Consider the following 7,095-nt stretch of genomic DNA (forward strand, 5'->3'; position numbering starts at 1 on the left):
ACATTCTCTTTTCCTCTCGCCTCCTCATCTCGTCACCGCTGTCTCTCTCTCTCTCTCTCTCTCTTTCTCCCGCCTCTAATCCCTCTTCTCCTATTTCTCCTCCCCCCTACCGCTTCGCATAGCTGACCGGAGTTGTCGAAATCGTCGGGTTCTGGTGCCGGCAGTGGAGGGGACAATGAATGTGCTTGAGGCAGCTAGGTCTTGCGGGGCCCGCAGGGTCGTGGTGATGTCATCGATATCGGCAAAGGTGCCGAATCCTGGATGGGAGAAGGGGAGGGTCATGAATGAGGAGTACTGGGCTGGTCTTGATTACTGCGAGGAGAGAGAGGTTAAGATTTTTAATCTAAAAGCTGCCATTTTTTTAATCTCTCCTTCAGTTTTTTATTTAGAATTTGTGTTTAGCTGTTTGGAAATTGGAAATTTAGTCTTTTTTAATAGAAATTTAGTCATTTTCAACTGCGTATAAATCAATAACTAGTTTTAGGCCCGTGCGATGCACAGATTTGTTTAATATAACAGAAATTGATGTAGCAAAAGAATACAAACAGTTCAAACAGTTTACGAAACGTCTTGTTTGGAAAATTGAAAAGGCAGAGAGAGTTAGTTCAAATCTCAAGGAGAACTTATTATTTTTTATTTTTTATTTCAAATTTAATATGGAGAGCTTTTGTAGAAACTTGACAAGTGTCACTTGCAAGAAGATAGCAATTGATATGTTTGCCAAGTGTTGTTTAAAATGGTATGGGCCATTTTTGCCAAGTGGCATTTTTGCCAAGTGGCGAATTGAAGGGTAACAACTTTTAGTAATAGTATATAGATTCTGAATGTTTGGTTAAAAAAATCAATTTGGCAACTTCATCTCCCAAAACAAAGTAACTGTAGATACTAAACTAAGATAATCTGAGAGAATCAAACAATTAAATATATAAATATTCTTATCTGTTTCATTTAATAAACTCATACCAAAAGACATTTGATTGTTATTAGATGATCTTACAAATCAAATTTGAACAACTAATTAGATGTATAGTAACCAAAGTATTTGATAATCATTCAATCAACTTCTACCCATATATCATAGTAGTGATGTATAAATGTAGATGTGATCTTGTTGGAGGCTATTCATTTTTGTCATCTTTAAACTCTAATGCAAATTCTTCATCATTAACCAAGCATTTTACTTTGTTCATACAAATTTTCCTATCTCCCCAGTGGAATTTTTGCATATAGTCACAATACTTTTGGGAATATGCTTCGTTAGACTTCTTTACCTTGTCAGCTCCATGTAGAGCTATCATGATCATCTTTTCCCTTTGTTTAGATTTTGCAGATCATTTATTACTCCTCGATTGCATGGGGAGGGTTGAAAGGTAGTCATAGATTCACAAGTATTTACTGGATCCATATTTTGCATACTCTCTTTGTTGATTTCTGATGATACCTGAGAATGAGGAAGGCTACTGCTTATATAGTCATATTATGAGAATTTACTTAGGCCGCGTTTGGGAAATGAGATTTGAATTTGAGATAAAGATTTGAAATCTCATGATTTCAAATCTAAAATTTAAAATCCATAGATTTACAAATCACTTGTTTGGATATAGTTTTTAAATAAAAGAATTTCAAATCCCTTGATTTCAAATCTATTGTTTGCATACACATGATTGTCAAATTTATTGATCACAAATTCAAAGCGCCTCACAAACAAAGTAATCATTTAAGCTTAGAAGGATCCCCAAACTAGCTCTTAAGTGTGAATGAGAGAATGATACCACATTCAAATGAAGGCATTACTGTGAGCTTGTATTATTGCATGCTTTTATAACCGTTAATAACTCGATCCTCAAAGCGAGAATGTTAAATGTGGAACCAAAAGAGACTTCCGAATGGAGATTGAAATTATGTCATTTTAGCTTCTTCAAAGATATAGAGATATGATGCTAGCAAATGCATCAAACAAGAACATTCTAAATTCTAACAAGTAAATCACATAAAACTCTAGAAAGTAGACTATTGCAAAGTTATAACTAAAGTAACATAATAACTTTGCTAGAAGTCTACAATAGGAACAAAATGTTTCACAACTCAGCCACAAGCTTGAAAGTATTAACCTAGGAAAAGTCTTCAGGAAATGTACGACTAACATCAAAATATCATAAATTCACTCAAAATTTCAAGCATAAAGTCCAAATCATCTTTTAAGCAGCTTTGTCAGCTAGGATTCTCTCTGTAATTTTGATTTTCGCCCGAGACTTAGAACTCATGATTCCTTGACCCACTTCTTACGAATCTCATCAAACTTTCATTGAAATTCACCTACAGTGAAGTAAATGAAGCAATCATTAGACCAGAATATACACAATATCAAACTTATGCTTACATCAAAAGTATACTTACTTTTATTAGGATAATTTAAACTTAAACATCCCAATGTATTTTCCCAGAAAATACCACAAAGATGAGCAAAATTTTGCTTCGATATTCCTAAAAATTTCTTGCCAAAGATACCCTAACATACGAAGAACATAACTTTGGCACCCAAAAATTCAAAAAAAATTGAACTTTGATGCCCAAAGTTGAACAAAATTTAACTTCGACATCCGAACTTAATTTTTTGCTAAAGTTAAGGGTATAAAGGTTAAACTGTATTGAACTTTGGGGGTACTTTCTAAACAAACAAACTTTTGGGTATTAAAGTTGGAAAAGAGGCAAACTCTGGGGAATATTTTGGGCAAAACTCCCTTCGGTTTACCAAGTTTAGCATAGAGTGAACTTTAGGGTATTTAATTGAAAATAACCCTTTTTATTATAAATCTAAAGAACTACCCTCAATTCCAGAACTGAGTCGATGCCACTGCATCTATCTACTTTTAAATCTGATCTACTTCAAAGTTTGCAAACTTGTACTTAATTTGGACTCTGTGAGCTATCAAATTCCTAATGAGAGCATATCATTCTACGGAGTTCCCAGATAAAAACCAAAATCCTTATTTTAAGACCCGTAGCAAAGTCATGAGCAGAGTTGCTCCATAGGGTTAGCCACAAATCCATTGCTTACCACCTATGAAAAATTATCTATAAAAAATTATTAATTAAAGAACATGTACATACTTTCCAATATTAGCATCATTGTCCAAGTCATGGGTGTTGTATTTGCTATAATTGTACTCGATATTGACTTTAAATTATACCGTCAAGCCTCATATAAATGTAATAAAACTACACACGCATGCTATTTCCTGCTATGTGAATACTTGCTTAATCCTTTCAATATCGAGTTTGAATTATACTCCCCTATTAACTAATTTGGATCATATGACATCAGTGTGTCCAAAGCTTCAACATGATAAACTATATAGTCTATCAAGCTGGCATTGTGCATAGAAAGATCCAAAGTTGCAGACATAATCACTTGAAATTCATTTACCAACAAAATTTAGCAAACATGGTAAATAAAGAATCAGAACAATAACATCCAATTACCCGCATTGTGATAGTTATGCTCCTTGAGACAAGGGAGTGAGCTGAAAAAGTTCCCAAATGCACCTGCAATCATCAAAAGAAAGAAACAAGGGGTAAAAAGATCATCGAGTTTTTAAATCGATTCATCAAAATCTGTGTTTCACATATCTAATCGTACGTGGCAACATAAGCCTGGAGCAAGTGATCTATGTGGAATGTAGCTACCACCAACAAGGACCAAAGTCTAGCAGCAATAAAAACTAAATTTTTTTCATCATAACCAGGTGTGTAACAAAGACTGGGGAGTTTCTCTTTACATTCTCATAAAACTTGAAGATACTAAAATATTATCAGAAGATATGTTATTTCCTAAAAAATTCAATCAGAGACGCACTCCATGGTATTGTAACTCTATCAAAGTTAATCTAGCAAACAAAATAAACTTTAAAAAAAGGACAACAAAAGAAATTAACAAAAATATGAAAAAAAAAGTTCATCTTTCCATCAACATGAACATGGATGTCAAAGTGAAAGAGGATCAAACAAAATGATGAAAACATAATATTTTCCATAGTGATAAGAACTTGCAACTAACTTAGAGATCAAGGATCTCAATAGCTCCCTCAATCTAGGGTTTTTGTTTGATAAGAAATCAGAGAGAGAGAGAGAGAGAGAGAGAGAGAGATGAAAATGCAATGTTCAGGGAGAGGCGCCGGTGACGGGCTGCTAGGGGTAGCGACGGAACGGAGACGAGACAATGCTAGGGGTAGGAGGCAAGGGGTGGCCGGCATTGACAGGGCGATGTTCAAGATGAGGTGCCGACGATGGACGGAGATAGGCGATAATAGGTTGAGAGGGGCGGCGACGGGCACCGCTAGGGTTAGCGGAGAGGAAAGTCGATGATTTGGGGAGAGTCGGGAGATGAAAGAGTAATCACGATCGGATTTGGTGGAGAGTGAATTTCACAAATCACAGGCATTAGGTTGAGATTTGAAATCCTGATTATTGGGCTGTCAAATCCACTCTTGCAAAATGCATTGATTTCAAATTCGCCCCAAATTGAAGTCCAAACATAAGATTTGGATTTGAGCTGCACTGGATTAGAAATTTCAAACCCAAATCCATGTTCCCAAACACTCCCTTAAGGATTTGTTTCCTAGTTGGATATCCACCAAGTATATATGATATAAACATAGTATTCAGGGGCAATAACATTCTTTGTTTAACAAATCTTTCTATTTATAATATGAACACATAACTACAAACTTTTAAAGGTACAACATTTAGATTATATTTTGTGTAAAGATTCCATCTCTTGAATCCTACAATAGTTAATATGTTTTTTTTTAATTTGATAGTGGTTACTAGCGAGTTGAATTGTTAGTGTGGAAAGATGGAAGTTTTGCTACACGTAAAAAAAAAAAAACCATTTGTTCTGAAAACTAACAGGATGATTAACATAATTTCAGTGCAGCAACCAAAATCAACCAAATGAATAAAATCAACAGCTTTCCCTGATCTCGTCCTCTACTGAAGTTATCTTAAGGATGTAGCAATTACTTATTCTTTGAACATAGAGCTGCTAATCTCAACATTCGAATTCAACTGTATTCATGGACTTGTCTTTTTTCGTAACTACTTTAAACTTTGACCCTTAAAGCCTGTTGCTCTCATTTCCTTCTTATATTTTCGTTTCATCCTCCACCATAACATTAAATTTATGCCTCCTCATTAACACTTTTCCCTTCACAATCCTTTTTGTATGCATTATCAGATATTGATACCATTTGTGAAATATATGGAAGGCTGAAGATGAATTAGCTTAATAGAAGATCCAACCCTGGATATTGAATAGATTTTAAGAATATACTATAAAGATACTTCTTTTTCCCATATCATGCTATTTAGTATGCATATTCGGCTTTTCTGGAAGTTAAACTAGCCAAATTAACCCAAAAGCTTAAGTTGTTCGACATATATCCGAACTTTCTACTGAAATTAATTATTCTTTAATCTCTAATTTGAGACTATACTCCCACATGAATCCCACGGAAAAGGTATCCAGTGTCAAAGACATCAGCCGAAAAAATAGCATGGGAATATGCAGAGAAGTATAACATGGACATCGTCGTCATCAATCCATCAACATGCCTTGGCCTGCTCCTTCACTGTTCTCAATGCCAGTTCTGCAATCCTCCAACAACTATTACAAGGTTACACAATACGCTGCTTGAATCATAAATTATGTAGATTAATTTCATTATGGTATTCTTTCTACGTAATATTTTGTTTTTGGTTAAATAAAGGGTCGAAGGACATGTAGCAATATCACTGGCTTGGCTGTAATCATGTTCGTGATGTTGCTGCTGCACAAGTTTTGCTCTTGGAGACTCCAAGTGCCTCTGGAAGGCACTTGTGCACTAATGGGATATGTCAGTTCAAAGACTTTGCTGAAACCGTCAACTGTGTCTAGAGTACAATGTGCACAGATCAGTGATGATTCGGTGCGTATATGTCCTCGCCCGATATAATGGACTACCACAATGAATATTCCTTTGATAATGCAAACTCCAAGTGATTTATTCAACTGACTACTGAGTTTGTTTGTTTACTGGTTTACTGAAGAAACCCAGCCTGGACTAGTATCACGCAAAGACGCAGCAAAAAAGCTGATAAATCTTGGTCTAGTGTTCAGTCCAATAGAAGAGACAATCAAAGAAGCTGAGCCTAGCCTGAAAGCAAATGGTTTTCTTAGTTAGCCTAACTTGCAATCTTGTTGCTGCTGAGAATAATAGTGTTTACATATATGCTCATAAATTCTGTAAATGCTTTGATAACTTACTTCCCATTGTTGTGTCCATTTTTCCTATGTAAGCAAATTGGTCTTCCTAATGATAATAACTTTTTTTATTCACCTAATTCTTTGGTCTAAACTATACTTAATTGTAAATCATTCTTCATTGCATGACTAGTTTCAGTTATTTGACTATCTTATTACCATTTCATTACTTCCCTTAGGGCCTACTTGTTTTGTACAGAAATAATCATATGAAGTAGTTGAAGTAAAAGAATTAAAGCTATTTTTGAGGAAAAAAACATGTTTGTTTTTTTGGAAGCATTACTTCCTCTACTTCCTCCATGGAATGACTTCACACTGTACTTATGTACACAGGAGACGAGATTGGAGATGAGCTTGTACACTAATTGTGTTTCCAGGAAATTTACGGGATTACCAGTCCCGTGGATTTTATTTTGGCAAAATCCACAGGACTAGTAGTCTCGTTTACTGTATGCACGTTTTTGTGCACGTCTAGCAAATAAACCAATTCCTGTATGATGATTCTGCAAAATTCACAGGACTAATAGTCCCGTGAACTTTCAAGGTGTATTTTTGTGGCTTCATTTACAGTGGGTATGCTAATTTGGTAAATAATTTTCATAAAAGTCCCTCAACCTCTCAAATACTAATATTAGTCAGTCAACTAATAAATGCTTGCAGTTATTCCCTCAAATCCTTTAAAAATTTGTAAATTACGTCATCAACTTAAAATTAGTCTCTCAAATCTTTAGAGGTTTGGAATTACTCCCTTAATTGTCCATAATTAGTTGAAATTAGTCCTTAAATCTATAAAC

The 7,095-nt window shown here is 34.9% G+C and overlaps 1 long non-coding RNA gene across 2 annotated transcripts; it reads left to right on the forward strand.

The window, feature by feature from the left end:
• Positions 7 to 6,372, forward strand: LOC109843242. Of its 2 annotated transcripts, XR_002247591.1 has the most exons (3): positions 7 to 328; positions 5,520 to 5,675; positions 5,769 to 6,372. It is a non-coding gene; the product is annotated as an uncharacterized LOC109843242 (long non-coding RNA). The 2 variants fall into 2 exon arrangements; XR_002247590.1 differs by having other exon boundaries at positions 5,520 to 6,372.

This window comes from Asparagus officinalis, chromosome 5 (genome assembly GCF_001876935.1).
Source record: "Asparagus officinalis chromosome 5, Aspof.V1, whole genome shotgun sequence".
Lineage (NCBI taxonomy): Eukaryota > Viridiplantae > Streptophyta > Magnoliopsida > Asparagales > Asparagaceae > Asparagus > Asparagus officinalis.